Genomic DNA, 24,475 nt, shown 5'->3' with positions numbered 1-24,475 from the left:
CTCTGAATATCTACTATTTAGCCCAACTCTTTTAAAAGAACTTTCCTAAGTGCTCATACATGGAAAGCATGAGGCAAAGAAGGTAAGTTACAAAGAAGAACTAAACATAATCCTTGTTCTTAGAAAAAGTAAATATAAAGTACAACCAAATATGTACAAAGATGTGAAAAAGAAAATATCAAAATAGGATTTAAAGAAAGAATATTAGGAGGAGGTGTGGGTTTTTTTTTTTTTTTGAGACAGAGTCTCGCTCTGTCGCCCAGGCTGGAGTGCAGTGGCGCGATCTCGGCTCACTGCAAGCTCCGCCTCCCAGGTTCACGCCATTCTCCTGCCTCAGCCTCCTGAGTAGCTGGGACTACAGGCGCCCGCCACTGCGCCCGGCTAATTTTTTTTTGTATTTTTAGTAGAGACGGGGTTTCACCGTGGTCTCGATCTCCTGACCTCGTGATCCGCCCGCCTCGGCCTCCCAAAGTGCTGGGATTACAGGCTTGAGCCACCGCGCCCGGCCTGAGGTGTGGGTTTTAAGCCTTATCCCAGTTGTACCATAAATGTTAATACTTTAAGGATGCACGCCAGGTGGGTCCTGAATTGAGACTTCTCAATCCTTCCCTAGAGGTAAATTTGACCACAGACCCCAGATAAAGCTGAATCCACAAACGGAGACCATATGGCTCCCAATTCTGCTGTTGCGGCTCTCAGGGAAGAAAGGTAGAGAAAGACGGAAGAGATATCAGCTAGGGAGGAAGTCGGCCATGTGTTTCTTCCATCTCTATTCCTTCTTCATTTGTCCAAGTTTCTAGTCACTATTGCCTCTTTACTGGTTCCTCTTCTCTTTCTTTTCAGGTTTTTTTTTTTTTTTTTTTTTTTTCCCCCTATTTTCTTCTGTTTCCCATCTGGCTAATGAGTCTTCTCTAATTTTCTGTCTTTTTTCTTGTAAGTCTGCCTTCACAATGAGAATCTTAATTTTTCCAAAACTTTGAAGGCCACAAAATAAGCTTCTTTCTTTTCATTATGTAGCATCCAGCATAATCTTAAGTATATAGAGTTATTGGTTCATCTCCATTCATATCAAGTTTTCTTTTTCTGCGAAACAGAAAATGTCTAGTTTTAACACTCCGAATGTTTGTGTTTGTGGGGGGGCTGTCTAATGGAAAACTATATTACTATTGACATTGTATTTTAAAACAAAAGAAGAGGCCGGGCGCGGTGGCTCACGCCTGTAATCCCAGCACTTTGGGAGGCCAAGGCGGGCGGATCATGAGGTCAGGAGTTTGAGACCAGCCTGGCCAACATGGAGAAACCCCGTCTCTACTAAAGATACAAAAAATTAGCCAGGCATGTTGGCAGGCACCTGTAATCCCAGCCATGCGGGAGGCTGAGGCAGGAGAATCACTTGAAACTGGAAGGCGGAGGTGGCAGTGAGCTGAGATCGTGCCATTGCACTCCAGCCTGGGTGACAGGGCAAGACTCTGTCTCAAAAAAAAAAAAAAAGAAAAAAGAAACCAAGAGAAGAGAAAGAAAGGTATATTTTAAACTTGAGAGAAAAGTTAGTTCTTAAACCTTAGCATTTTTTTACCTATTAAAATATTCATTTTCCTAAAGATTAAAGCACACATATCATTTTCAAATATTTTAATAATAAAGTAGTGATGAAAAATTCACTCATGATGCCATTATTTAAAATCTACTATATTTTTATTTCAATGTCTGTAATAGGTTTTCTGTGATTAGCTATGCATTGTATTTTTTATATCATTGTGATAAAACTACCAACATTTTGTAGGTTCCCTTTTTAACAGTTTTATTTAGGTATGGTAAACATACAATAAACTGTATATGCTAGAAGTGTACAATTTGAAATATCTTGACAGATAAATACATTGCCAAGCCATCACCACAATCAAATAATGAACATATGCATCACTCTCCAAAACTCCTCATACCTTTTGTTATCCTTCCTGCTGATTCTCCTACCCTCCACCTATCCCAAGGAAAAACTGGTTGCTTTCTATCACAATAGATTATCATAAATTTTCTAGAATTTTATATAAAAATTATGCACTATGTGTTATTTTGCTCAGAAATTCTACTAACTACACAGTATATTCTTACTTTGACTTTCATTCAAATTTCCCTAGTGGCTGAAGATATTGAGCATGTACTTTTTTGACATGGATATGTCTTCTTGGGTGTAGCATCTGTGCAATTCTTTATTCATTTTGCATTGGGTTGCTTGCTTTTTTATTATTGAGTTTTGAAAGTTCTCTTTATATTCCGAAATCATACCAAACACACTCGTAGACCACAGAGCAATAAATACAGAAGTCGAGACTAAAAAAATTGCTCAAAACCATGCAGCTACATGGAAATTAAGCAACCTGCTCCTGTCGTTTTTTTAAAAATACATTAAAGTTATTATTTCTCTCTCTCTCTCTCAAGTTGTTACAAATAGAAATCTGCTGTCACCATATTTTCCCACTGTATCTAATTTTTATTTTCTGTTTTTAAGATTTTTCTCCTTATCATTGGCATTAAGAATTTTGATTATGATATACCTTTGTGTATTTTTTTAACCTTTCTTGTGCTTGAGGCTCATAGAGCTTCTTCAATCTATGCATTTACAGCTTTCATTGAATTTGGAAAATATTCAGTCTTTATTTATTTAAATACATCCCCCCAAACATCTTTTCCTTTATAACTCCAATTTTATATATACTTAACTGCTTGAATGTATTCCACACTTCATATTTTTCATGTGTTTCCATATGAAACACACTATTCATATTTCTCAGTATTTCTCTCTCTGTGTTTAATTTTGGTGAGTTTCTATGTTTTTAAGCTCAGTAGTGTTCTCTTCTGTAATATCTAATCTGTCATTCATCCTAGCCAGTGTATTTTTCATGTCAGACATCATAGCTCTCATTTCTAGAAGTTGAATTTGGGTTGTTTTAAAATACAGACAGTCTCTGACTTAGAATAGCTGGACTTTCGATTTTTTTGACTTTACAATGGTTCACCACAACTTAATTTCATTAAGTTGAGGAGCCTCTGGACTTACAATGACTTGACATATGATTGCTTGACTTTGTGATAGGTTTATTGGGACATAACCCTATCATAAATTGAGGAGCATCTGAGTTTACAGTGGTTCAACTTACAATTTTTTGACTTTGTGATGGGTTTATTAGGGTAATTTAGTACTTTTGTTTGTTTTTTGAGACGGAGTCTCACTCTGTCACCCAGGCTGGAGTGCAGTAGTGTGATCTCTGCTCACTGCAAACTCCGCCCCGTGGGTTCATGCCATTCTCCTGCCTCAGCCTCCTGAGTAGCTGGGACTACAGGGGCCCGCCACCACACCCGGCTAGTTTTTTTGTATTTTTTAGCAGAGACGGGGTTTCACAGTGTTCGCCAGGATGGTCTCGATCTCCTGACCTCGTGATCCGCCCACCTCGGCCTCCCAAAGTGTTGGGATTACAGGCGTGAGGCACTGCACCCGGCCTTAAGTACATTTTTGACATGTTTTTGACTTATTCTGAGTTTGTTGGGACATAATTCCATTGTAATTTGAGGAGCATCTGTATATTATCTTCCATGTTTCTGTGCATCAAGTGCAATCTTTGTTCTAGCTTCTTGAACATTTGGAATATAGTCATAAGTATCTTAATATCCTCGTTTACTAATTCTAGTATCTGTATCATTTCTGGGTCAGTGTCAGTTGATTTTTTCACTAACAGTTGCATTTTCTTTTTATTTGGATGCCTGGTAATGCCTGATCAGATGCCAGACATTGTGATTCACTCTTATTGTGGGTGTTTTGTTTTCTTTCTTTTTTAAAATATTTCTATCAATATTTGTGAGATTTGTTCTGGGATATCTTCAAGTTACTTGAACACAATTTGATCCTTTTAAGCTGTGTTATGTAGGCCGGTACTGCATTCAGTCTAGTATTTATTTTTTCCCACTGTTAAGGCAAGATATTTCTTAGTATGCTAACTATGAGCCATGAATTGCACATTTCTCAAATCTTGCTAGGAACGGATGCTGATCTTGGTCCTGCCAAGTCTGAGTATGACTCTCTCTAATCCTTTCAGATGGTTCTTTCCTCCAGCTATTAGTAGTTTCCTCACATGCGTGAGCTAATCAGCACTCAACTGAATACTGAAGGGGCACCATCTGTAAGCCTCCAAAGCTGACTCTGTGTGCTTTCACCTTTATGGTGCTGTGTCCAATGAATGCCATCTGCCTTGGCTTCTGGAAATTCCCAGCTTGGTTTTCTCAACTCAAAGAAACCTCCAGATTCTGCCTGGATTTCTCCTCCATAAGCCACAGCCTGAAAACTTTCTTCAGGAAGTAAATTGGATAAATCATAGGGCTTATCTAATTTGCTTCTTACCTCTCAAGGATCATTGTTTTTGATTGATCCCATAGCTTGATTGTCACCGTGTCATATACTTTCTTTTCTTTTTTTTTTTTTTTTTTTTTTTTTTTTTTTTTTTTTTTTTTATCCAAATCCCTTCTTTTTTTTTTTTTTTTTTTTTTTTTTTATTATACTTTAGGGTTTTAGGGTACATGTGCACAATGTGCAGGTTTGTTACATATGTATCCATGTGCCATGTTGATTTCCTGCACCCATTAATTCGTCATTTAGCATTAGGTGTATCTCCTAATGCTGTCCCTCCCCCCTCCCCCCACCCCACATGGATGAAACTGGAAAACATCATTCTCAGTAAACTATCGCAAGGACAAAAAACCAAACACCGCATGTTCTCACTCATAGGTGGGAATTGAACAATGAGAACTCATGGACACAGGAAGGGGAACGTCATATACTTTCTTTAGCTGGTGTCTTAGTTGTTTCAGACAGGAAGTAAATTCAGTCCTTGTTACTCCATATTAATCAAAAGCAGAAGTCTCACTGTCATTTTTTAAACTTAATATTGTAGAATAAGCTTTTGCCTGTGTCATTAAAAATTACTCAAAATATATTTTAAATGGATGTGTATTTTACTGTGTAGATACAATATAATTTTTAATTTTGCTATTGTATCTAATGCTTCCATTGACATTTTTTACTGTATCTTTATTAGCATGCAATTATTTATCTAGAATATATTCCAAGAAATGAAATAACTGAGTCAAAAGAATTAAACATTGTATTAGTTTGCTAGATCTTAACAAAATACCACAAACTGACTAGCTTAAATGACAGAAATATATTGTCTCACAGTTCTGAAGGGTGGAAGTCTAAAAGCAAGGTGTCAGCAGGTTTAGTACTTTCCTAAGGCTATGAAGGAAAATCTATTCTATGTCTCTCTTCTAACTTCTGGTAGTTTGTATCAATCATTGGCATTCCTTGGTTTATCTCTGTCTGCATCTGTACATATGTGTGTGTCTGTATCCAAATTTTCCCTTTTTCAAAGATATCAGTCATAATGTATTAGGAGTCCAGAATGACCTCATCTTAGCCTAAGTAATTGTAGCTGCAATGACTTTATTTTCAAATAAGTTCACATTTTGAGATAGTGGGGATTACAACTTCAACATATGAATTTAGTACAGCACAATTCAACTTATAACAGACATATTTAAATTATTTTATATATAATTCTTTATTGATCCTAGGAGGGTTGGTATATTCTGTTGGTCCAAACATAATTTAACCTTCAATTTAGAAACTGCAGAATTTTCTGGTGAGAATAGCACTAAAGACTGATTTACATACAGATTTGTAAAAGAATGTGAATGGAAGTGTTAATCCTGGCACTGCAGGTAGAAAAATAAGAGGTAAGAATGACAAAATGGTACATTTCTCAGAAACGGTATTCTCACCTCCTTAGATATGGCATTCCTTCAGCCCCCACAATAACTGTCAGTGTATTTGTACCAATGTCATCCTATTACTAAAGCTGGGGAAAATTATGTTGCCAAGGTAACAAAAAATTATTTTTCTTACCTTGTCATTTATTCAACAATTTTTAACAATTATTCTGTGCCCAGCACTGTGCTAGGTATTAAATATAGAATAGCTTAAAAAAAAGGCAGCATGGATTGTCCTGAAACTTAACATCTAGTCAAATGACAAGCATTAGCAAAAAATAAATATGCTACTAATTTTTACTAAAAATAACAGTGGTCTATATGAAAACAACAGAAGCAACTTAATTCAGATTAACTCAAAAAGTGACTTTCAGCTAACACCTAAAGAACAAGTGGTCATTTGCCAAAATCATGTGGAAGGAAGGATATTTCAAGTAGAGGAAAGGAAGTGATGAAGACGTTAATGCAAGGAAGAGCTTGACACCTTAGAGTAATTAAATGAAAATGTCACTGGGATGTAATGGTCAAGAGTGATGAGACAGTGTTAGAGAGGAAGGCAAGGGTATGATAATATAGGACATTTTTAGGCCATGTTTACAAACTGGGATTTTATTCTAAATACAATGAGTAATATAAGAGGGTATGAAATATGGTAATGAGATGCATAACAACATTTCAGTCAACAATGGATTGCATATAGGACAGTGGTGCCATAAGATTATAATAAAGCTGAAAGATTTCTATTGCCTGGTGATGTTATAGCCATCATAATGTCGTAGTGTAATGGATTACCTCTTCTATATTTAGATACACCAATTCTTACCAGTGTGTTACAATTGCCCACAGTATTCAGTATAGTAACGTGCTGTACAGGTTTGTAGTCTAGGAGCAATAGGCTATACCATATAGCCTAGGTGTGTAGTGGGGCTAGACCATCTAGGTTTGTGTAAGTACACTGTATAAGATACACAAAAGGATAAAATCGCCTGATGATGCATTTCTCAGAAGGTATCCCCATTGTCAAGCAATGCATGGCTCTACATGAAATAAGTGTGGGGCATGGTAACTTGATTGTTGTAAGAGGAATGGGTGGAAAAAAAAAGAGACAGGGAAGTCAAGATGAGAATTTAACTTAGAATAAAGTGGTAACAGTTGTAGTGGAACAACATATGTAGATTCCAGATATATTTTTGAGGAAGCAGTGGCAGGACTCATTTTTAAATTTAAATTTAATGTGGCAAGTATAGAGAGGCAAAGGGAGATCTCAAAGATCCCTTCCACTTCTCTGACTCGGGTAACTCAAGTAACTCTGACTCAAGTTTAATGAATTCTTACAACAGAAAGACCAGACAGAGTAAGGTTAGGTTTGGCTCAAAGATTGAGAGTTAGTTTTGGATATGTTAAGGAACTTAAGTTGCCTTTCTGACATCCATCAGATGTCAATGAGAAGTTGACTATAAAAAGAATCTAGCTATTGCAAGAGTGGTCGTAGTCGGGAGTATAAATTTGAGAGCCATTGCCTTCTAAATGGCGTTATACATCAGGCAAATAGATGCAATCATCTAGTGAGAAAGGTTAGAATGAAAACTGAGGACAGTCTGAATCCAGACTATAGAATTCCAACATTTAGAAATAACTTAGAGTAGGAAGCAACTGTTGTAGAACTGGGGAGGAGAGCAGTTCAGAGGCTAGAAAACAACCCTTGACTAGAAAGTGTGGTGTCTAGGCCACGCAAAAAAAAAGGATAAGTTTGCTAAGCTAACAACTAAAAGACTTGTTGCTTTTAGCTAGACTTTTGAGATTTTAGCGAAAGGTGTTTCTTGGGAAAAGTAAGGGGCAAATCCCAACTGGCTTGAGTTAAAGAGGCAGAGGCAGGTAAGAAAGTAGAAACACTATAGCAGTATAGCAGGTGATGAGAATTTTGGCTACACAGAGGAAGGGAAAAAGTGAGTAGGGTTAGAATGACATGTGAGAAAATAAAGTTTTGTATTTTTGTCTTTTTAAAAAGGTATGAATTATTAGAGCGAATTGGTAAGCTGTACAGGAAGATCCTATGGATGGGATAGAACAAGTACACAGGTGGAGAAGGGATACTTAAAGAACAAAAGTCAGAGATGAAGTATTGGTATTTGAGAAGATAAGAGATCTCCATTGACTGCAAAGAAGAATAGCCTAAGATGGTCCAGATTGAAGGAGAATTAGTAAAAAGAAGATGAGGTTAATATGGGAAAGAATGAGGGCCAAATATTTTATAATTATTTTTAGCAAATTTGATACATTCTTACTAATTATAAAATATTTTTAAAATAAACTACATGTATATGTTTACATAAATTTATACATGTAAATTTATATTACATTTTTATTAAAAAATAAGCAACAAATATGATTAAGTATACACCCCACTGGGCAATGCAGATTTCCCCTTTTACACTTTGTCTTATAAAGCAATTGATAGCTTTTCTTGTAGTATGAGACCTAAATTACATTCTTGACTTATATTTTAAGGATAGAAATAAATGCCAAACTTGTATAAATGTCTGAGAGTCCATTTGATGAAATATACTGCTAGAAACCATCAAAAGTTGAAGGGCTTATAGCTCTAATATAAAGCCAGCTTTATTCTGTCTGTAGAAATCTGGTAATACACGCAGTAAAACATAACAGCCCAATAAAGAATGTTGTTTTCAATTATTTTCTTCTCCACAATCTTACATTTGCCGGAGATTTTAGTTTAGTCTCCTCTGTTTCGTAAAATACATCTGCAAGAAGCTGTTACATAATGTTTGCTTATTATAACAAATCTGAAAAAAAGTATTTTCTTCCTACATTGTTTACTTTAGCGATTTATTCTCTTCCTCTCATCCTTCAATTGTGACTTAAAACTCTAAAATCCAGTTTTAGTTCCACTGAGAACCAAATGACTCATTATTAGATGTTGTGGTCAGAGATCTTTCTCTCTTTCTTTTCTTCCTTCCCTTTCTCCTTTCTTTGCTTGTTTTCTTTTTTTCCTTCATTTCTCTTTTGACCTGCCTGCCAACCTGCCTGAAGATCTGAAGATGAAAAGAAGTGAGCCATAAATATTCTTCCAAGGCCACTTTTAGTTCTCTGACTCAACGTTGTTGTAAAATGATCAATATTCTCATCAATAAGTTTGGAACCAAGAAAAAGAGAAAACATGTCAGCAATTGCGCATATAATCCAATTAGCCAAGGCAGCCCCTTACCTACCACTGGGGTTTAGTGGCTGGCATTTGTTCAGAATGCCCACAAACTGTCCTTATTTTAGAGTTGTACTTGGAAAGCTGCCCAGAATAGAAATCCTAATTATAGGTCCAATGGCAGTGGCAACATCAGGAAACACCAGGACAGTTTTTCGAACAGGAGACTAATGAGGCTTATTCTATGTTTACTTATTTGGAACTTTTGGAAAAATTTAAACAATAAGTAAACTGAGTTGTAGAAAAGAAAACTAGTACTTTTTCTAACACATATAATCGAAATTTAATCAGTACCAAATGGAATTTCATAAAGCTACCTAATCTCTTCTATTTTAAATACATTTATTAAACTATATCATCCTATGAAAATGACAGCCGTGTTCTTAAATTGTGTTACCAGTATGCTTAAGCATCTTCACAAGTGGTCATCATGCAATCTCCTTTCCTTTGCTACTCCAGAGACCCACAGTTAGGATATTTACCTTCTTATATTTAGCCGAGTATTGCATGTGACAACTTATGTTGACTTTTTTCTTGCTTTGACTTTAATGATTTTCTTTCTTGAAAGTTATGGCCCATTTTGCAGAATCTCATCAGAACAAGTTTAAAGCCAAACCAAATTAGAATAGTCAACATATTTCTAGATCAGTGCAGAATAAATTTTCATAATGCTTTTCTCAGCTTTAATGAGAAATGTACCTTAATTGAATTTTCAATAACTGTCAATATTGTCCAGGAAGAAATTATTCCAGCCTGATATGTATTTTATGATTTCCCTGAAATGAAGTAATTGTGGACTTTAATATTCTTGTCAATGGACAGCTTGGCATCAGGATTAACTATTGGGATAAGTCACATTTTTGCGGCAATCTTAGCTTCAGGAAAGAAAGGATTCTTAAGTTAGACTTTAAAAAAATGAGGATATGGAGAAATAGAAACACTTTTACACTGTTGGTGGGAGTGTAAATTAGTTCAACCATTGTGGAAGACAGTGTGGCAATTCCTCAAGGACCTAGAACCAGAAATACCATTTGACCCAGCAATCCCATTACTTGGTATATACCCAAACGATTATAAATCATTCTGTTCTAAAGACACATGCACACATATGTTTATTGCAGCAGTGTTCACAATAGCAAAGACTTGGAACCAACCCAAATGCCCATCAGTGATAGACTGGTTAAAGAAAATGTGGCACATATACACCATGGAATACTATGCAGCCATAAAAAAGGATGAGTTTATGTCCTTTGCAGGGACATGGATGAAGCTGGAAACCATCATTCTCAGCAAACTAACACAAGAACAGAAAACCAAACACTGCGTGTTCTCACTCATAAGTGGGAGTTGAATAATGAGAACACATGGACACAGGGAGGGGAACATCACACACTAGGGCCTGTCAGGGGGTGGGGGGCTAGGGGAGGGATAGCATTAGGAGAAATACCTAATGTAGATGACGGGTTGATGGGTGCAGCAAACCACCATGTCACGTGTATATCTATGTAACAAACCTGCACATTCTGCACATTTACCACAGAACTTAAAGTATAATTGAAAAAAAATAAAGACTAAATTTAAAAAATGAGAAACATTCAGAAGGCAGTTCTGAATGCCATTCTCATTGAGGGAACCATAATGATGTAGGCTCATTGTGGATCTCTCTTAAAATTCATTATTTTCTTTTGCCCCGTCTCTAAATTATTATCTCCTTGTTTTTGCATTTCTGATATAGTTCCCGTGTACTCAATGTCAGCCTGACTGCTTTCTCATTTTTATTTATCACGGTCCCTAAAATCAAGGATGTAATTTGGAAGGCTGTCACAGTAGGTTTCAAGATTTTGCAATTTGACAATGGCGCATTGCTGTGTAATGGTATTTGTGAGATAACGCAAGTATTTTCCACCAATAGCAACTCATGTCATAATTTTAGAAATTTTAGAAAAAGAAGAAAAAGAAAAGAACAAAAGAGATATAAAACCTTCAAAAATGTTTCCATGAATATGTGTAAACTTAGCTGTATTAAGCATTTTATCAAACATTGTCACATACTTTATCTCAAATGTCATCTTTCTGGCAATCTGGAATTTTTATCAATAGAGATAAATAGCACTAAATAGAATGTGTGAGCAAGGGAGAAAATAATTTGTATGGTATAGTAGTTACATATAATATAATTGCCTACACACACACACAGGACCTATATGGTGTGTACACATATGTAGGTATTTAAAATAACCTGAACAATTATTGTTATAAGTTCCCACAAATAAGTTACTCCTTTTTCTTAAACACAAGGGATAAAAATTTCCTTCTAACTTTAAGTAGAAACTATTTTACGTACAACTTCCCAGGAGAGTCTTAGAAATGACAAGCCAAATCTAAGCCCACAGCATATGATATGATTGTCAACAATCTGACTTTTGACTATTCATGTCATATTGTAAATGAAATGGCTGCTTGACTAACTCTCTGAGATGGCAACCAGCTGTGCAATGGTTGGTTACTCATTGCATTTTAATTAGTACTTGCTCTCCATAAGAGAGGATTAAAATCGTTACAAATGTTTGCTAATAAACTAAAAAGATTGACAATATTTTATTCTTGGAAGCATTTTTGACACAGTGTGTTGACATCAGAGAAAAAAAGCAAAAGTCTCTTATGACAATGTCCTTAGGCATATTAGTATAATCTATTAAACTTCAATTAGCAATTTTAACTTGGTCTGTATTAGCACTAAAAAGATACTCTGAGTTTAAGTTATGAGATTATTTTATTTCCAACATGTTTTTGATGTTTACATCGTAAACATTTCTGATGCTCATTGTAACAGAAAACACTCGAATTGCTTAAACCATTTCACTGAGGAAGTAAAATTAGATTTTTGAGCAAAGGGAGGAATTAAATCGAAATTTTAAAATTCTAAGATATATATTAAAGGCAATGATAAATTATACTGTAGCTGTTTTTGCCTTTCAGCTTTCCTTCATTTATCAGGACTATCACATAGCAACTTGATAATTCCAAACAATTAGCCATTTGATCCTTTTGGAAGATCTTTTGCCTCTCTTATCTTTCAATATTTACAATGATTTAAGAATACATTTTTTAAAGAAAATTGAGAGTAAAAGGAACTGAATTAAAGTTCAAGAAATATAAATATACCAGCCTCTCTCTTACTTTGCTGTGGATCATATGGGAAAGCCTTTCTATTTGCATTGAGATGTGATTCCTCCATGAAAAGCCATATACACCCTGTCTTAGTTTGGAGAAATAATTTAGGTTCTTAGCCCTGGGAAGAATAAGGTCTTTCCTATGTGGAAATAGCATTAAAATTGAATTGTCTACGTATTATGTTTATGTTTTTGTTTATTCTGATTTTTCATATGGAAGTGTTTTTATACTTATTTTACTATTGGGCTTCTTTTCAAACCTTAACTTGAAATGGTCCTAAAGTTTTCCTCCTATTTTTTATGTTATCTATGTGACATAAAATGTGAATGTGTACATGGGAATGGCTTAAGGCTACACTAGCTGGAATAAAACTTGGCACTTTGCTTATTTTTGTCTTGCTTTATTGAATCATAGAAAGTTTGGGCCCAAGGGATATTAACAATAGTCCACTTTTTTGTATTGCAAATGAGCAAAGACATTTAGAAGGTTTGATTGGCTTATCCAAGGAGATGCATGAAGATGGTGAGCAGCTAACACATAACTGACAAAATATTCTAATGGATTTCCACTATTCTACAGCATAATTCTCCTGAAGATTTTTGTTGTTGTTTTTGTTTGTTTGTTTGTTTTGCTTTTAGAAGTCACTCTTGGCTCCAACATTATCCAGTCAAATTATTTTACTGAAGCTTTCAAACTCGGTTAAAGTTCTGATACATGAATATTTTGTTACATATTTTCACAAAGTTTAGTTTCATGATAAGATAATGGCCACCTGAAGTCAGCCCAAAGGCAGCTAAAACAGTATCTCTCATTATCATTCTTGGGATGTTTCCTCATAAAGCTACTGGTTCGGATAAGAGTCTATAAATGACTAAATTACAAGGTCACAACTTTGAAGAGTAAGACATTTACTTAGATCATGGTCAGCTCTTGTCACAAAAAAATAAAACCGAAACCTACAGATATACAAAGGGCAGATTTTGATCTAAGGCAAACTTTATACTGCCATTGATGGATTAGAGGTTCAATTACATAGATTTTGGTAAATTGGTTCAACATTATGCATTATCACGCAACCGGGATGACCAAGTACTAGCAAAATATAGAGTATACAGAGAAACATTAGAAAATGAAATGTATGTCATTCTGGGTGAATTTTTAAAAGCAATTAAAAAATCTAATCATCACCTAAAAATTGAAAAGAATAAGCTTATGCTCATTGATAATTGATTGTGTTTAATGACTTTCACATGCAATAACAGTCTATCTTCCTATTTGTCTGTTCACAAAAAGTTATACTCATGGAAACAGTGCAATTATACCATTCATCTCTCATGAAGAGATCTAGTCATTTAATTTCCATTTAATACTTTACACGTTAGATTACAACTAAAAATACTTATATCTATTTGTTAAATAAGCATAAATAAAATATTCTCTGCTTTGCTTCTGACTTGCATTTGAAAATATAATTGTTGTCTGTTTTTCAAGGATGATCAAATAATTCATACAAATTACTGTGCCTCCTCCCATTTTTATATTCACCATTAAAATCATTAAAATTTCAATAATTAATAGTGATTTATTTCTGCTTGATATATAAGGTAATGACATGTAACTGGAGTTCCATTAGGGCATTCATATAAATTTTTTAAATCTCTTTTAAATGGCTTTTGTCAATTTAAACCTTAAGCTAATTTTATACCATTTAATATTTATTATTTCTAATTTAAGACCCAACATACTTCCAAAAATTATAAAACACACACCTCACAATAGAAGATATAGATGAAAAAGCTATTAAAATATTTTTAAAGTAGACAATGTAAGAGGAAGAAGTAAAATACTAAGCCCAAATTCAGAAAAAAAGAATGTTCAAAAAGCTATTATAATTGAATATGGTCACGTGCCACATAAGATTTAGGTCAATGACAAACACATATATGACAGTGGTCCCATTGGATTATAATGGAGATGAAAAATTCCTATTGCCTAGTGACTTTGTAGCCATGATAATGTCATAGCAAAACACAACACATTACTGACCTGTCATGGTGCTCCTGTTAAACCTACTGCACAGCCAGCTGTATAAAAGTGTATCATATACAATACATATGGGGTAGGGCCTCCATATCTGTGAGTTCTGCATCCACAGATTCAACCAATAGTGGATCAAAAATATTTTTAAAAAATTACATCTGTACTGAACATGTATAGATTGGTTTCTTGTCATTCTTCCTTAAACAATACAGTTATAACAACTATTTACATAGTACTAGATATTACTGTCTGCGTTAGTCCATTCTTGCATTGCTATAAACACCTGAGACTAATTTGTAAAGAAGAGGAGTTAAATTGGCTCACAGTTTTGCAGGCTGTACAGGAAGCATAATGCTAGCATCTGCCTGGCTTCTAGGGAAGTGTCAGGAAACTTGCAATCATGGCTGAAGGTGAAGTGGAAGCAGGCATATCACCTGGTGAAAGCAGGAGTGAGAGAGAGAGAGGGGAAGCATCAAACACTTTTCAATGACCAGATCTCATGAAAACTCACTCACAGTCATGAGAACAGTACAAACAAGATGGTACTAAACCATTAATGAGAAATCCACCCCCATAATCCAATCGCCTCCCACCAGGTGCCACCTCCAACACTGGGATTACAACTAACATGAGATTTGGGTGGGGAGACAGTTCAATATTACTGTATTTGCATCGTACTAGGGATTATAAGTAATCTAGCAATGAATTAAAGTGTATAGGAGGATGTGCATAGGCTATGGGCAAATACTAGGACATTTTATATCACGGACTTGAACATTCACGGATTTTCATATCTTAGGGAGGTTCTAGAACCAATTCTCCCATGGATAATGAAAAATAGCAGTCATTGATAATGATAATAAATGACTATGTTACTGATTGATATACTTACTATATTTTTATTGTTCTTTTACAGTGTACCCCTTCTAGTTATAAAATTAAAAAGTTAACTGTCAGACAGCTTCAGGTCCTTCAGGAGGTATTCCAGAAGAAGGCATTGTTATCATAGGAGATGACAGCTCCATGCATGTTACTGCCCATGAAGGCCTTCCAGTGGGGCACGATGTGGAGCTAGAAGACAGTGATATTGATGACCCTGACCCTGTGTAGGCCTAGACTACTGTGTTTATGTCTTAGTTTAAAAAAACAACAACAACAACAAAAAACAGTTTTAAAAGTTAAAAAAATTTTAAAAACTGGCCGGGTGCAGTGGCTCATGCCTGTAATCCCAGCACTTTGGGAGGCCAAGGCGGGCGGATCACGGGGTCATGAGATCGAGACCATCCTGGCTAACATGGTGAAACCCCGTCTCTACTGAAAACAAATATACAAAAATTAGCTAGGCGTGGTGGCAGGTGCCTGTAGTCCCAGCTACTCGGGAGGCTGAGGCAGGAGAATGGCGTGAACCCGGGAGGCGGAGCTCGCAGTGAGCCGAGATCACGCCACTGCAGTCCAGCCTGGGAGACAGAGCAAGACTACATCTCTTAAAATAAATAAATAAATAAATAAATAAATAAATAAATAAATAAAATAAAAAAATAAAAAAATAGAAAAAGGCCTCATGGAATAAGAATATAAAGAAAATATTTTTGTATAGGTATACAATGTGTTTGTATCTTTAAGCTAAATGTTATTACAAAATAGTCAAAGTTAGGAACTTTAAAGTTTATAAAGTAAAAACATTACAGTAAGACACATTTATTATTGAAGAAAGATAAAATATTTTGTATACATTTAGTGTAGCCAATGTGTACAGTGTTTACAAAGTCTACAGTAGTGTACGGTAATATCCTAGGCCTTTACTTGGCTCACCACTCACTCACTGACTCACCCAAGGCAACTTCTAATCCTGCAAGCTCCATTCACAGTAAGTGTCCTATATAAGTGTATACATTTTTTACATATCATATTGTGTTTTTACTGTACCTTGTTTATGTCTAGATACACACATACCATTGTGCTACAATTGCCCACAATATTCAGTACAGTGACAGGCTATACGGGTTTGCAGCCTAGGAGCAACAGCCTGACCACATAGCCTGGATGTGTAGTAGGCTATAGTATCCAATTTTCTGTGAGTACAATCTATGATGTTCACACTACAACAAAATCACCTGATGACATTTATCAGAACGTTTTGCTGTCATTAAATGACTCATGACTGTTCTAAGTTTAAATTATTCTTTTACTAAAGGCAAGGTGGAAAACTATTTAAAGCAATTCCATAGTGACAGTTCTCCCACCAGCATTTTCAAAAACCTACACACACGGACACTCTCTTAAGCAACTGTTCTAGGCATGAAGCAATCAGCAGAGGCACATAGTTCAGGCAAAGTCCAGACTGGAAACATCTAGGGACAAGTTTTCCTGTCTGAATGGGGGCTCGGGGACCTAAAAAAGCATGGCTTGGGAACGAGCTACAATAAAAAATGAAGCATGATTATGGAGACAGGGAACTCCTATGATATACTGTCTGCAAGCTGGAAAGCCAGGAAAGGTGACAGTGTAATTCAGTCTGAGTCTAAAGCCTGAGAAGGCAAAGGCATAACTCCCAGTCTGCATGGGAAAGGCCCTAGAACCAGAAGCACTGATGTTCAAGGTCAGGAGATCCATGTCCCAGCTCAAAGAAAGAATTTGCCCTTCTTTGACTTTTATGTTCCATTTAAGCCCGGAAGAGATTGGATAATGTTCACCCTCGTTGGTGAGAGCAGATCTTCTTTACTCAATCTACTGATTCAAATGCTAATCACTTCCAGAAACACCCTCACAAACATACCCAGAAATAATATTTTTCCAGCTATCTGGGCATCCTTTAGCCCAGTCAGGTTGACACATAAAATTAACCATCACACATACTCTCCCAGAATCCTGTACATTGAACATAGGCAGGACTATTATTCCTGCCTGCCTTAGTGACTCCTTCTCATCCTTCCAGATACCATTTAAGCCTTCCTCCTCCAACAAATTTACTCTCCTATCTCAGGTGGATTTGGTGACTAGGGGCTAAGATGCCTACCTCCATATTAGCATTTTATATGCTGTGCTTTAATTGTTGATTTATGTCTCTATCTTCTCCATCAGAGGCTGTGCCTACAATTTTTCTGTGCCTAACATATAATAGACAATAGATATTTGTCAGATTTAGATTGAATAAATAAATGAAAGGATACTTTAGCTAAATCTTGAAGACTGAATAAGATGAGAAACATAAAGGAATGACAAGCAAAGGCAGCAGCATGACTGAAAGTCTGAACGCACAAAACTGCATGAGATACACAGAAGAGAAAAGACTTCCATATGGAAACTCTTAATGCTCACTTCATCACACATCTACTAAATTCAGAACCATATGGTTATGGGATTTGCTAGGAAGTGGCAGACAAAAAAGTGGGAAAGCTGAGGATTATAACAGACACTGTTGGTTGCTTGTCTAGTAGCCATTCCTCCCTTCCTCCTTCTAACAAAACTTGCATTAAGTAATGTGCTTCAGGGACTGCTTATCCTCAGGTTCAGGAAGGAAGAAGTGGGTGTCCTGTCATTCTAAGGCAATCGAGGTGGGTACATTCGCCTTGTCAATATTGGTGTAGACCAATGAGTATCTGATGCAATGTACCCTTACAAGTAGGTGAAAGTCCACCCATGCAATTACAACTGGCAGGTACTTCATTCATTTGTATTGATTATTCACTTCACACTAATTGGAATAATCTCAGGCTATTACTACTACTACTTAACAATTGTCGTCTATTGAGCATGCTCTCTTTCAAGCACTATAGCAGGTGTTTTACACATCTTCTGTATTAAGGAGCCTTATGAGCAAGGTCTTTGTTGTAGTGAGGAGATCAGGACTGACAATTTCTGGACAACCTATCAATATTCATTAGCTAATCCATTTTGTTCAATAAAGTCCAGTGCACCTTGACCTCAGTGACTAGAAAAGGAAAAGACTTCTTTTTTTATATATAGTGGATTAGAAATCAAAGCGAGAGAGAGAGTGAAATTAAAAATTTTATTAAACAGCTTCCTTCTCCATCTCAACCCGGTTTGCAAGGGAGAACATTCTGTATGATTTGGTATTCTTATCTAAATAAATGTGATACTGATTTTAACGAACCCACCATGGCAAAGACTTGGCTGCTCCAAGACCTCTATTTCAGTTACATGTTATCGCTTACTGGTGAGCCATCAGGTAGAGGTGAGTCTAAGATGAGGATTAGAGATTATACATTCTCAAGATGAGGATTATAGCAGATTCTCTTTCTGATGAGAATCAGCTCTCTTAAACTGTTCTCCCTCCAGTTCCTGCCCACAGCAATGTCAGCCTGTCACAGAAATGTCACCCTGAAAGCAGGAAGCAGAAAAGGGGAAGTGAGTTCATGTGAAGAGACCAAATGAGAGAGGAGGCCTTTTTTTAAAATATAAAGGCCTGTCTTCTGATTAATCCAGTTCCATTGAGAGCGAGACTGCATTAATTCCCTCTTGCACGGTTGATCCTTCAGGACCAAAATACCTCTTTAAAGGTCCCACCACTTCTCAACACTTTTACATTGGCAATTAAATCTCAACATGAGTTTTGTCCAGGACAAGCCACATCCAAACCAAAGCCATAATGCAAACCTGAATCATGATCCAGGTTTTCCTGACTCCTGATCCCAAATTGCCCTCACAAAACCAAAATTTCTCAGCACAACAAAGGCCATTTTTATAAAAAGGAGCCCTTCTTAAAAGACAGCAGTCATATTTATAAATATCAAAGTTTCTTTCCTGCATAAATGTATAGTTATGAGTGTGCACACTAATAGAAAGTAGTATATGACAGATTTCTTTGTATTTTAATTAGAATACAGAAAATACCAAAAAAAATGAAAATTACCCATAAAGTCATTACCTTCAATATCACGCATGTGCACTTCAACACACATATACCACATATATGAAATATGAAGCAGATGTCTACGTTGGCTCCCACTATGTTTTAAATATGACCACTTTAGAAGTTTGGTGTGTTGCCAAGTTTTTCTACACTAATGAAGGCATTTGCCTATATGCCTATAGGTGCATGTGTAGTTTTTACACAAATATAACCATGTGAAACACTTTGGTCTACAAGGATTTTTTTCCCACATTAACAATGTATCACCAACATTTTTCTGGTCAGTTTGTGCACCTAATTTTCTTGCGGCTGTGGTGTATCCTCTTTCATGACTGCAGCATGATTTATTTAAACCATGCTTGCTATGCCACCCTGCTCCTTACAATACTTTTCGGTCTTTGGTAGCATCTAATTGGTAATCATCACAACTTTTTCAAAATGTTTTGGCTGTGTTGTCCTTATTTTTCCACATAACGTATAGAATAAGTTTTGACAGGTTAAAGAAAAACAAATGTCTCATTTAAATTCATATTATAGAAAATGTAGATATTAACATGAGACGAATTAGCCAGTTAAAAATATTGTTTTTCCATTCAGGAACATGGCAAGCTTTTGAGTTCATTAACGCTCAGATTGTTTGTTTGATTGGCTTTATGTTCCCATATAATTTTGTAGTTTTTATCTTAAATATCAGATATGTGTAATGATAAATGGGTGCTAACATGTATCCATGGTAATTTTGCTATTCTGCCCATCACATAATTTACAGATAAAAGATCAAAAGAGCAGCCTTTGTGCTCCTACTCTCAAATAATATCAGTTATTAATACTTTAATGGCGGCAAAGTGGCACCTGTTTTTCTCATTGCCAATATTTCATTCAATAATGGAGTCAATCTTAAGATTTAAGGATGTACCTTTTCCTCTGGGAGGCTCAATAAAGCTACTAAAATTTTTAATAAAATGTATGACCTGCAATATATGTAGTTTTTTTTCCCCTAAATGGTTTCCCTGCAACAAAGTTTGGTTGCCAAGGTTAGAAGTCCTAAACATTTCTTTTAAAGTTAGTCCTCTTAGTGAAGTATTGATAAGGGGTCAATCAAAGCACTGATTGAAATTGCTCCTTTTCTAAAAAAAAAAAAAAAAATTCTCTCTGTTCTCTATTGTTTACTGATTCTGAAGAAAAATCTGGCCATTCATAATACTTTGTGGCAGGATGTTTTTTCTCATTGGGTCTTTTTCTGGTCTCTGGATTGCTACTATGAAAACTTTCTCTGAAACAATCTTGCCTGAAGCTAAAAGAAAGAACTGTAAGTCCTAGATTAAGTTTTCTCTCCTTGTACACCCCCACTCCCAGAAAATCCAGATAAGTTAGATAATTATACCAGATAATTACCTGAAATAATCAGTCTAGAAAACTATTCCAGATGAAGTTATCACAATATTTTGTCTTCCTGTGGAATGTATTTTTCCAACACTCCTACTAAAATATTGTTATTCAACCAACTTTATACTTAATGGAGAAAAGTTGAAAACACTCCCTCTAAGAACTGGAACAATAAAAGGATGTTCACTTTCACCCCTTTTATTCAACATTGTACTGGAAGGTCTTGCCAGAGCAATCAGACAAGAGAGAAAAAGAGGCACCCAAATTGGAAAAGAAAAAGTTGAATTATCCCTGTTTGCTGATGACATGATCTTATATCTACAAAAACCTAAAGACTCCACCAAAAAAACCTTAGATTTGATTAATGGATTCAATAAAGTTTCAGGATCCAAAATTATTATATGGAAACCAGTAGTATTTCTATACACCAATAACAATCTAGCTAAGGACCAAATCAGGAAGGCAATCCTGTTTACAATAGCTACCAAAAAATAAAAATGTAGGAATATATTTAACCAGAGAAGTAAAAGATCTCTATAAGGAGAACTATAAAATACTGATGAAAGAAATCAGAGATACTACAAATACCCCACGCTCATGAGCTGGAAGAGTCAACATTGTTGACATGACCATAGTGTCCAAGAGCAATTTACAGATTCAATGCAACCCTTATCAAATTACCAATGTCATTTTTCTACAGAATTAGGAAAAAATCCTAAAATTCATATGGAACCAAAAAAGAGCCTGAACAGCCAAAGCAACCCTAAGCAAAGGACAAAAAAAAAAAAAAAAGCTAGAGGCATCACATTACCTGACTTCAAATTACTTCAAATTATACCACAGGGCTATAATAACCAAAACAGCATGGTACTGTTACAAAAATAGACACAACCCAAATATAAAGCCACACACATACAACAAACTGATTTCAACAAAGTTGACAACAATATACAGTGGGGAAATGACACTCTATTCAATAAATGGTGCTGGGAAAATTGGATACCCATATGCGGAATAATAAGCCTGGACTCATACCTCTCACCATGTACAAAAATGAACTCAAGATGAATTAAAGATCTAAATGTAAGATGTGAAACTATAAAAGTTCTAGAAGAAAACCTAGCAAAAACTCTTCTGAACATTGGCTTAGGAAAAGAATTTATGACCAAGTCCTCAAAAGTAAGCACTACAAAAACAAAAATAGACAAATATGACTTAAAAGTTTCTGCACAGCAAAAGAAACAATCAACAGAGTAAACAGACAACCTACAGAATGGGAAAAATATTTGCAAACTATGCATCTAACAAAGAGCTGATATCCAAAATCTGTGAGTAGCTCAAATATCTAAACAAGAAAAAAGCAAATAACCCCATTAAAAAGCAGGCAAGGCTATTATTAAAAAGTCAAAAAATAACAGATGCCGGTGAGGCTACGGAGAAAAAGGAAGCTTATACACTGTTGGTTGGATACAATGTTTACTATTCAGATGATGGGTACACTACAAGCTCAGCCTTCACCACTATGCAATACATTCATGTAAGAAACCTGCACTTGTACCCTCTAAATACACTTTGGAAACAAAATTTTATGTTATGGAACAGCTAGAACCATGCCACTGCTCATGCTTCTTGACAACCTTAAATATAAGAAACAAAGTTATGGAAAATATTTGCCTTATAAGAAATTTTTAGCATGTACACCATATGTGGACACTAAGAATTCGATCAAGTAATCTTAATATTTAAATGTTCTATCTGTCACACCTTGGCAGGAAAACAGAAACCACTCTGCTTGTTTAAGCAGGAAGGGATTTAAGAGAATTGGATGCTTAAAAAGCTGTTAATAGGACCGGAAGAATAAAGGTCAGAGAATGCCACTGCTGACTTTCAGGAAATCAGAAGGCATGGGAATTAAGGAAGGTATCCCTGAAGCTCAGTTGTCTATAGCACTGAAGCAGGTGATTTGCAGGAGCTCACCCAGAAGATGCTGCAAACCTTATGTCTATAGCCTGCAGAACATCTCATGTTTTGCTCCTAGAAAAAAACAAAACAAACAACGACAACAACAAAAACCACTTCAATTCTATCATTCAAACCTCTTATCACTGATCCCTTTGTTGGAATTAAATTCCGCATCAAAGGAAAGTAGGAAATGTAGTTTTGGGGCTTCAGACCATAAGCTATAGGGAAGATTTTAAAGGGCAGGGAAAGTGCTGAATATCAACAGAAGTATCTCATCCAAACATTCATTAGCATGATTTCTAAGATTGTAGTTTTCCATTGGAGAATACACATATTTATTTCTAATTTTGTCAATACTTAATTTCCAGCTTGGTCAAAACTCCTCCGGGTGTCCCAGTTCTCTAATTACAAAATCCTATGAGTGCTACCTCATCTAGGATCCTCTGTTGGCATTTTGCTCTTGGAAAATGGTGTTTCTCGAGCGCGGTGGCTCACACCTGTAATCTCAGCACTTTGGGAGGCTGAGGCGGGCGGATCACTTGAGGTCAAGAGTTCTCTAGACCAGCCTGGCCAACATGGTGAAACCCCATCTCTACTAAAAATACACACACACACACACACACAATTAGCAGGGTGTGGTGACATGCACCTGCAATACCAGCTACTTGGGAGGCTGAGGCAGGAGAATCGCTTGAACCCGGGTGACAGAGGTTGTGGTGAGCTGCAATCACACTGCTGCACTCTAGCCTGGGCGACAGAGCAAGACTCTTGTCAAGAGGGGAGGGGAGGGGAGGGGAGGGGAGGGGAGGGGAGGGTGTTAAAACCCCTGTCATAACTGACCTGGCAGAACTGACTTATACCCTCTTTACTTTCATTTTCTTTCACTGTGAAAGTGGAAAAATTAGTCGTAAAGCTTGGCTAGTACTTTTCCCTAACAACAAACCAAATTAATACAGCTTCATTTCTCTTGGGTCACATTTTTATACAAGAAGATTAACGTGTTTTCCAGTCTGTCTGGGTGGTTTTGGATGGCTGAAGTGCTGTCAGCCTTATTGAATCATTCATGGAATTGATGTGAATCTTGTAGAAAGTTCTCTCCATCTTCAAAGGCTTAATTTGGTTATTTATGGGTGGATTTCATGCAGTTTTCAAAATATATTATTTGTCTCCATTTCAATGAGCCTGAACGTTTGTATAATGTTGGATAGGTTCCAGTAACATTATTCTGAGTGATTATGGGAATCAGGATCCAGGAACTTTAGGCAAAAACATTTTCATTTATACCTCCTAATTTTCATCTCCTGTCTCCTTATAAAATGACTATATCTTGAATTTTAAATATTTGTTTATATCAAAATCTCCACTGTAATAAAAAAACTCAATCCCAAAATTATTTTTCTCTTCTGTATGTAGGAAAGGGTAATTATAAATTTAGGGACATTACTAGCATAGAAACCCTAAAAATGCTGAAATATACCAAAAGAACAGCAGTCACATGTTAATGCTTTTCTGTTTTAAATAATTTGAAGAAAAGCTCCAATTATCAATTATTCAGTTTTAAATTTTTCAATAATTTTCTGAATTTGATATGCAAGAATATATTCTATATGTTTCTGAATTTTGTGGATACAATTATGGCTTTAATAAAGTTATATTATAGAATATATTAATATGAAAACTCATTTGTGATATAATGATATGTTAAGCAGATTTCAAAAGAACATATTTGGATTCCATTATTAAAAAGGTAGCAGGATAAATTGTGTGCTAGAAAACCACTGATTATCTCTGGCCAGTGATATTATGGCTGATTTTAATTTTTGTAAGTGATTTCTGCATTTTCCTATATAACTTTTATTATTAAAAACACTTATTTTCAAATAAAAGAGCTAATCTTTATTTGGAAGCTTTCCCCAGAAAAGCAAATAATTATTAAAAAAATTGATAAGCTGAACTTCACAAAAATGTAAAACTTCTGCTTGAGGAAGACACTATTAAATGAT

The 24,475-nt window shown here is 35.7% G+C and overlaps 1 long non-coding RNA gene across 2 annotated transcripts in view; it reads right to left on the bottom strand.

Annotated features, from left to right (window-relative positions):
* The window catches only part of LOC129463621 (uncharacterized), a 593,164-nt gene that overhangs the window by 335,931 nt on the left and 232,758 nt on the right, over positions 1-24,475 (bottom strand). For both annotated transcript variants that reach the window (XR_008651242.2, XR_008651243.2), the window contains one exon: positions 14,576-14,685. This is a non-coding gene — a long non-coding RNA (uncharacterized lncRNA). The remainder of the gene's footprint in view (positions 1-14,575; positions 14,686-24,475) is intronic.

Source organism: Symphalangus syndactylus, chromosome 15 (genome assembly GCF_028878055.3).
Source record: "Symphalangus syndactylus isolate Jambi chromosome 15, NHGRI_mSymSyn1-v2.1_pri, whole genome shotgun sequence".
In the NCBI taxonomy this organism is placed as follows: domain Eukaryota; kingdom Metazoa; phylum Chordata; class Mammalia; order Primates; family Hylobatidae; genus Symphalangus; species Symphalangus syndactylus.
The sequence above is the reverse complement of the archived record's forward strand: the minus strand, read 5'-3'. Positions and strand labels throughout refer to the sequence as shown.